General features: G+C 38.7%; 1 protein-coding gene across 12 annotated transcripts in view; it reads left to right on the top strand.

Moving 5' to 3' along the window:
- Positions 1-339: 339 nt before the first annotated feature.
- ARVCF (ARVCF delta catenin family member) overlaps positions 340-9,200 on the top strand; it is a 248,924-nt gene continuing 240,063 nt past the window's right edge. For 5 of the 12 annotated variants that reach the window (XM_031506263.2, XM_077787170.1, XM_021544523.3 and 2 more), the window contains exon 1: positions 726-946. The gene's annotated coding sequence lies outside the window, so the exon portion shown is untranslated. Of the gene's footprint in view, positions 483-609; positions 642-724; positions 947-9,200 lie in introns of those variants that run through there. The other 7 variants (XM_021544514.3, XM_021544518.3, XM_021544510.2 and 4 more) reach the window with 5 other exon arrangements.

Here is a 9,200-nt window from a genome sequence, read left to right as displayed (position 1 = left end):
CCGCGCCAATGGCGCTCCGGTTGCCGGGCGCGATCGCAGCGGCGCCGCCCAATGGGAAAATTCGCGGCGCGGGAGGCGCGCGCTGGTTCGCGTGCGGCGCGCGACGGTCGGCGGCGCGGGCGCGCGGCGCGCGGCCCCTCACGCCTCCCGCGTTCCTGCTCCCAGGTGCGAGTGTTGAGGAATGTGCCCCGCTTGGAAAAATAAATAAAGAAATAGAGAGATGGGCGGGCGGTGGCATCATGGGCTGGCCGGGCAGTGCGCTCCCGTTTCCCCGCGGGCCGCTCCGGTTGTTTTCCGAGCAGTAGTTTGGGGAGGGAGCGCGTTTTCCAGCCGTGCCCTTGGACCTTTTTACTTCAGGAGCACCGTCAGCGGCCAAGCCGGAGTGCGGGAGCGGGGACCCCGTGGGCCCGATGGTAACGAGCCCATGTGCTCTGTAGAAAAGGGGAATTCCCCTGTGTGCTCCAAAAATCACAGCAGAAAAGGTATATGCAAGAAAAGGGTTAATGAGTATTTCCACCTCCCCCTCCTTCCTCCCCCACCCCCCGTTGGATAAAGATGGTCTTGGATACCCTTTGTAAATAGGAATGTGGAGGTGGGAGGGGAAAATCAGCCCGGCTCCGACTACTCGGCGGCCTCGGTGGGTGAGCGGGCGGGAGGAGCTGGTGCAGCCCGGGCGCTCTCCCGGGGAACGCGCGGGGGACGGACGGGCACCCGCGGGGCGGGCGCGGCGGAGCGGCTCCTGCGCGGGCGGCGGGAGAGGAAGACAAGGGCTGACATGCTGCCCAGCGCCTGCCCAGCGCTGTATTGAAGAGTTGGGGGGGTTGCCCCTTTTTATTTTTTTTTAAACATTTTTTTTTTTTTTTTTTTTTTTTTTTGTGCGCCACCTCCTTGAAGCCACTAGCAGCAAGGAAAATAAGCTGAGGACAGAGAAATAAAGACGGAGATGGTGAGCAGATCGCTGGGTTGGGGGGGAATGAATGAGGTTGCCGGGCTATTTTCTGTGAGGTTCTTGCACGGTGTAGTACGTTTTGGGGTGATTTTGCATCACGATTCCGTGCTAGACTTCTTTGTTTGCTAAAGGCTGCTGGTTCAGGTTTAACAGCGTTCATCAGTTTATTGTGAGATGCGCAACGAGGAGTTGATGTATGCGAATGCCTGAATTACATACGCAAGCCACACACACAAGCAAGCCCTAAACAAACCAACATTGTAATAATCCTGCAATATGATGGGCAGCTCGTGTCATGGAGGGAAGTCATTGCTCAGGTTATTTGTGGTATGCATAGGAGATGAATCTCTTTGTAGCAAAGACCAAACAAAATTAACCTATTTTTTCACACACGCGATATCCATTACACACTTAAGAGCCAGAGTTAGGGGTTATTTTTTAATTTTCGCTTTCCCTGCAGTATTGAGGTCCACGGTTAAAATCTGACGTTTGTAGAAGTTGAAAAACTCTTTGAAATGTTCACTTCTAGTGAATATGAAATAGTAAAGACTGTCTTTCGTGTTTTTTCCCTTTTTTCATGAAGGCACTTGTTCGTGTGTGAAAGGGGGAATTCTTAAAACACGCACTTTGCTTGTTACGCTGTACTGTTGTGCCTTTAGGTAGGTCACAATGCAAAACGTGATTCATAGCATGTTAAAAAAAATAACTCTAAGTTGTTTGTTTTTTTTTTTTATCAAGTGAAGACCTGTTATCGTTCCAATAGCTTAAACCCTAAATACAAGTTTTGCGGGGGGAGGCGGGAAACAGCCCTCCTGATTTGTATTAATGGAAATGCTTTATGTTAAAAAATCCTGCTTCTAAATGACAGAATATAGACATTGCCTGATTGTAACTTCCTGTGGATAAGGTACTGCAATCTGCTGAATACAGTAGTCCTTTAAGGCTCCATAAATTTAGACATATTTTGTTTACAAAATTGTGTAGCACTGCATGGTGCAATAGTAAAATCTGAAATTTTAGTGATTTTAGAAGTGTAGCAAGGCACTGCAAAAGAGAAAATATGCAGCCTCGTATTAAATCTCCTATGGAAGAAAAGGAAAAGGTTTGTTTGTAATACAGGGTATGCACAGCAACTAAAGTAACTGCAGGGGCTGTAGAGTTTGGAGTTTGTATAGAAAAAATAACTTGTGAACTATGCTGGGGTCTTCATCCTGCAAGGTATTTGGATGGATGATTCTTAAATTTATTTTAAGCAGCATCTCTGTCAGTTCTTCTCTGAAATATTTAAATTATATGCTCTATTAGGCAAATGGGTTTATCTTCCATTGCTTGGTTAAAGGAATGCATTTGGAAGGCAGGAACAATAGTTTAACTGCGTGGTTCATCCTTGTGCATTGTTCAGAGATCACAGTTTGCATTTTATTTGACATTGGTGATTTTTATAAAGTGGACTTTTTTATTTTATTATTATGCCATAGTTGCTGTCAAATAACTGAATTTCAATTTATAGTTTTGATGTACTATTTGGCCAAAATAGATGAAAAATAGTTCCCTTCTTTGAATTTTGTCTATTAAATTCAAAATCTCTGCAGTTGATTTCAGTATTAGAAAGTTTTTAATATTGGAAGAACCAACAAGAGCCACAAATAGAGGGAGTTTCCCATTTTGAGTTAGGACACTGTACTAGAAATGGCAAAATTCCTGCCATTTGCTTCTACTTCAAATTTTGTACAAACTGTAGTTTAGTTTAGATATCTTGTCCTGAAGACCATCTGTATGCATATTACAGTTATATAAAACTAAGCTTTTATACTTGATTTTATGTAATGCAACACATTATATCTGCAGTGCTTTTGGTGGATCTTGAGTACTGTCAGAATTGATACACTGCAAGAAAAACCTGTTAGAATTCTTGTGCTACCAAGTTTATAGTTTGTCGGTCTTAATATTTTATTGTGTGAGTATAAATCATTGACACAGACATTGTAAACAAATGCTGTAGCAGCTGAGTATGATTTTACATTTGGCTTGTGTCTTTCCAGTTTAACCAGAGTATGACAGTATTCTGTCAGGTGTGGTGCCATCCTAATAGCCATCATAGTTAACCTTCAAAGCACTTTGGTAAATTTTTTCAATTTCTTGTCTGTCTTTACAAAATAAAGAGGAAAAGGCCAACTCTAGGTTACACCAGTATAAGTAGGGAAGGAATTTCACATGTGTTGCATGCAGGTACCTTATTCAGACTTCCTGTGTATCTCTGGAAATTAGCAATGAGATTTTAAAGGTTAAAATCCACCTATTTGTAGAAAAAAGTTCTTTCCGATATGCAAGACATCTAGAGTACACATGTAACTTGACAAAATATATTTTCTTCACAGAAGGGCATTAGAGGTTTCATGTGTTTAAGCATTAAAATAAGAACAGGGAGATTTTCTTAAATTTCAGGTAGGATGTGGTCTACCTGTGAGCTGAAGCAAGGCAGTAACCACCTGAGCGTCTGAGAAAAGAAGCAATCAACTTAGATAATGAAGTGACTTTTATTTCCTTCAGCTAACTTGTGTAAAACAAAGCCAACCCCAAAAAACTACTGTGCAAATATTTTGTAGATTCCCAGTTTGTTTTGGATTGCCTGTGAAATTCAAGGGTAGGAGTGAAAAGGACAAACAAGGAACTTCTGCTGCAGTCTGCTGAGGTTCTAGAGGTCTACCTTTTCTCCATTGTGACTGGTTTTGTCAACATTCTAATTACAGATAGCTTAATTTAGTAAAATCTAGTCTTTTGAAAGCCCTCTGGCATTCACAATTTCAACTAGCATTTGGTGTGTTGTCTGTAAATGGGTAATCATTTAATAGGAAGTAGACAGCATCTATTACTCATTAATTTATTTACAGTGATCAAACAAAATAATACTTGGAGTACTGATGAAACTCATTGATTGCCACTGTTTCAGGGTAGTCTGACATTTTGACCCACCAAAATAAATGCTTTCCTTGGAATATCAGTTAATCTTATGGATAAAAAAATGTGGAAGATACCCAGTAGGAATGTATATATGGGTGGCATTTTGAAATATTTTAACCTTTTGTAGAGAATGCCTTGATTTAGTTAATGAAGCTCATGTGTAGTTACTCTAGTTACATAGAAATATATGTTCCTACAAAGAACATATATTTTCTTACAGTGTTGTCATTACTGGGAGCTTACCACTGTTGGAATGAATGTGTCTTTCTGAAAATAATGGCTCTTAACTAAGGCAGCATTATACCCTTGAAGTGACTGGCTTCATTTTTTTTAACAGGTTACTTTATCCAATTCTGTAAAAAATGGGACTGGCTTTGTATGTATGTATATATATATATATATATGTATATACATTTTTATATGTTTTACTTCATAGTTACATGGGTTTTGTTCCATCTAGATCAACATCTCTGTGAAAGACTTGATTCTGCAAGTATTAATGCTCTATATAATCAACTGATGTTAATTACCATAAGTTGAGTGATTTTTTTTACTATAGTAAAATATATATTTTGACTGTATATTTAGAAAGAGTAAAATTGTAGTATTTATATCACAAATTCCAGACTAAGTGGTCCAAGAAGGTAGTTCTCATCCACCACTTGCATAGTGGTGATGCTGCTGCTGGCAGTATTACAAGGTACTGAGATCCATTGAGAGCATATGGGCAGGGTTGTGCCTCTGTCTCGCTCTCCAGTTTACATTGCACTGGGAAGACCTTTCTGTTCCTGAGCTACATGCAGTATGCTTCACCTCTTCAGATATGATGGCTTTCTTAGACAATTTGGGATTTTTGTTCCATAAGGTCCTTGACTGGGTTGTCAAAATCTTCTGTGCATGCTTCAGTTGATGTTATTTATAGTTATGCTTTTTCTGCATCTCAGAGCACATGCATTTTGTTTCAGAAGCTGCGACAGGGTTTCCATGAGATACTGTGCAGATATACACCAGTGTACCACTAATCTATTGGCTTTTGATTTGTAGGTCAGGGAGGAATTGAGATTTTGCTATCTAAGCAGTATCACCTCTTTGCTGCTTCAGTGCTTACGTGACATCTAATGTTGGCTGAAAATTAAAAGGATGCTGTCAAGGTATCTCTGACAATTTCATTTTTATTATTTGTTTGCCTTGTTACTGCTATCATAAGCCATTGCAAACTTGAAGTCTAGTGTCTTAGCAACAGGCCTTTGTCCTCCAGAACAGGTACTGTTTAGCTGTTTATGGTTTATTTAAGAGTTGTAAAGCATTTAAGCTTTTTCTGTCTTCTGAAATACAATACTGAATTACAGCTTAAACATTGCAAGCAAGTGAGAAGGAAGAAGTGAGTAAATCAGTTTGGGGTAAGTTCTGACATTTTGTCGTTACAGTAAACTCAATATTTATTATTTTCCTTATTTCTTTCAGAACCTAGTAATTTGGAGTCTAGAATTAGGCATCAGTGCTTCCCTTGGACTGGTATCCTTGAGAGTGGACTTTTCAGGGGATTGGTACCAAGATCTGCATTCTGGTTGGGTATAGCTGGAATTACCTGATGAAGTAATCTGTGTAAAAATTCTTAAAGGTGCAGTGATATTGAATGATTGAGGTGCTGAGCAGTAGTTTCACAGGAGCTGGGCTTTGTATATTACAAATGCCTTTGTTCTACTCTAAGCTTAGCTAACCTTCCCTTCTTATTTCTGCTCTCATAAAAGGAATGATCATGGGGGTTTTTTGTACAGAAAAATGTTGCCCTAACTTGTTCCTGTATGAAAAAGTATTTTATTAACTGATCTACATTCATTGCAATGTAAAGTCAGTGAAACTAGACCTACTATTTCCAGTAATTTAACTGCCTCTTCATCTGCACTGGTGGTGGAAATTCTACCCATGAGTTAGAATATGTCCATGGGACCTTCTTATTACAATAAATGTTCTCTGTTTAATTTGGGTTATGTAGTGATAAAATTTTAAGTAACTGCTATTCAGACTAGTGATAGAAGTGATGGCACAGACTTTTTTACTAGATTATCCTGTTGGTGGGAAAGTGTGTTGTGATTCACTATCAACAGTGTCCATGGCTACTGGATTCACAGCTTGATGAGAGCTGGATGTATATAATGAAATTTGATAGTCTAATTTTTGCAGGTTTTAAAGGGGAAAACTAACTTTTTTAACAGTATGCAAAGTAGTAAAGCTTGAAGAGATTGCCTAGAGGAATGCAGATTGCAGTGTGACTTAAAATATGGTTCATAAAGTGCCAACTGGCTTGGGGAAGGAGAATCTCAGGTGTGAGATCACTTAAGTTGGGGTAGCCACAATAACTTCAGGCATGTTGATTAGATGCCTGATTTAGAGAGGGCAGCTACTTCTAGCTGTGGATTAAAACAGTGGATACAGACAGATTTCTCTGGAGGCTGATCCAGTCTGTGAGGTTGAATCAAGTCTTCTAATTGGTACTTTATGACCATCTCTCTGCTGAGTAGCAAATATGGGTATTTTATGGAGACTGTTTTCCTAAAGTAGGAATTAAAAAAGCTGAAATAATTTAGCATTCCTTCCAATTCATAATCTGATGCAAGGAAGCTTCAATCATGTTCATCAGTAGAATGTCAATAACCACTCATAAGACTTTGATTCAGTTTTGCATAACAGTACCTGTAGTCTAATGGTCCCAAGGTATTGAAAGCTGTTAGTGTATGCAGGATCCATAAATGTGAAAGTTTTTTGGAACGTCTAAGACACATGCTCTTTTGTCTGGAATAAGGATCACATTTGAATTTATTTTATCAACTAATTTCAGGTGAAGTCTCAAACACTAAAAACTTAAACTGGCAGTGTTTTGCTTCTTTGTACCACAGGCTGGGTCATGCCATGCGAGTATAGCTTCTCATATTTTTAGACCGGTTCTTTTTTAATTCAGTGTGACAATACAAGTAGTGAGTTATTGATGACAGCTAAAGTGAGACCATTATGACTGTAATCAATAACATACCTGCATAGAATAACAACTACTACCGGGGACATATTTTGTATTGATTCAGAAATTTATGCTGTCTCCACTACACCCAGTCTGCTACTTCCATAATTTATGTAATAAAATCTCTACTTTAGAGAAGCTGTTACTAAGTTAAATACCACGAAATGATGACATATCAAGATGTAAATTACATATTGAAGATTTTACTACAAGCAGAAATAGCACTTGCTAAATTCCTGTGGGTTCTGATTCAGGACCGAGGCACTTCCTTCCTGCAGGGTGGAGGATAATGGAAGTCAAAACTGTGTTCCCTCTCCTGAAGCAGTATTTTAGAGCTGCAGGGTAAGGTGCTGTTTTTAATGTGGTGTGACTATGGGAGGTTATTGAATTGCACAATCTATAAGTTTGAAACCTCTGTAGATTCCCACATTTCTTTTTCCTATGTTTCATTGTGCTATGTTCCTGCAGGTGATAAACAGTCTTCAGCTTTTACAGACTACTTGCTATGCTGATGGTGGGGTTTCTGAATCCCAACCCATGCTCATCTATCTAGACAAGGAAACAACCACCTCATTTCATTTATGATCCCGCAAGCCACTTTCCACTGTTTCAGAAGTAGAGAAACAGTATGATAACTCTGATTTTTAGGAACATTAATATTTAAGGTTCTGAAGAACTAATGTTAAACAGAACTGAAGCTTGTTATATATATAAAAGGAACATGAGAGAATCTCAGTTACATATATAAATAAATTGATTTGGCTGAGACTTTCAGTGATCTGTTAGGGATTTAGGCCCAAATTCTTAAAGGGAATTAGGCACCTAGTGCCTGTTTAATTCCATTATATTTCTTTACAATATTGTCACTGAAACCAAAGGTTTAGGAATCCTTCCGAAAGCTTAGATTACAGGTGTATAAACTTTCTTGACTTGTTTCTTTCAGGTTTGTATGATTATTACAGCTTTATTTTCAAATACAGATGGATTAATTTGGCGAGATGTATTGACATGTAAATTTAAAATATTGCAACTATTTTAAAAATGCACTTACAGATCAGTTTAACATAAACTGTCCGTTTCCATAGACTACTCCCAAACTTAAAGAAGCTCTGAGCATAAAACTTGATTTTTGATGTCAGCATATGTGAGTATTTGTATACATTTGGATTTGAAAGACACAGTCATACAATGAACACAAGAATTCCATGGCCTTTCTCATCATCCTTGTTTAAAACTGTGCAGTTTTGAAGGCATTTAGTAGATCCCCAAAACCTGAGAATATAATTGAGGTACATAGCTGTGGGGAGTTTCAAAATACAGAGTTTCCATTTATACTGATGTAAACTGTGTAATTAAGTCCAATTTCCAGTTAAGGTTGTATAATTTAGAGAATATTGAACATCCACACTTGCTTCAGGCTGTCTAGTGGACTATATTGCCCACAATTAAACAGATGAATGCACAAATAAGGATAGGCATCCTTCCAGCCACTTATAGCTATATTTAGCAAATTCTTCTCATTTCCCTCTCTGTAGGAGTGTGATGTTGGTAACCTTAACATTGGCCAAGAGAGCTGTCAGTGTCTTAAGCTCTGCCCTACAAGGTGTTTTACTTTCTCATATTGTTTTGACCTTGTATTTGCTCCTTTTCTTCTGGATTAACCATTTATATATCCTAAATGAAAAATTTGCTTTGCGTTACGCATCTGAATGTAGAAAGAAGTAGAAGGTCATTCTCCATGCCACGAGGGATTAGGGAGATCTTTAAAGTTTCACAAGTTAAATGTTCTGAAATTCATTAAAGATACAACCAAGGCAGGGGAGCGATGCAGAGAAATCTCCTTTTTATAGAAATCTAAGGTATAGATTCTGTCATTTTTTACATCATTTTATGTATCACTATTTTAGGAACTATGGTGACTCAGGTTGAAATGCAGTAGCCTTTTTATGTAGTATTACCTTTAGAAAACACATAATTGATCTAAGAGAAGTCCTGTAATTGGCAATAGACATTTTAAGCATAAATAAGACTATGTATTGGCTTATTATAGATTTTAGTTTTTTGTACTACAGGCTTGCTACCTGTGCAATAATGAGTAAATACAGCTGCGTGTTGAAGATGCAGTGTTTAGCCAGAGAAATTTGCTATTGATTCTGGTAGTGAAAGAACTTAACAAGTGCCAAATGCAGATGTGTCTGTCGCAGTAATGCAGTTGGGAAGAGGAGGCTGTTGGGCAGGGGTTTTGGTGTATATGGGATTGAACTGTTTGATTCC

Source organism: Lonchura striata, chromosome 18 (genome assembly GCF_046129695.1).
Source record: "Lonchura striata isolate bLonStr1 chromosome 18, bLonStr1.mat, whole genome shotgun sequence".
NCBI lineage: Eukaryota > Metazoa > Chordata > Aves > Passeriformes > Estrildidae > Lonchura > Lonchura striata.
Note: the sequence above shows the minus strand (reverse complement) of the source record. Positions and strands in the feature narration are given on the sequence as shown.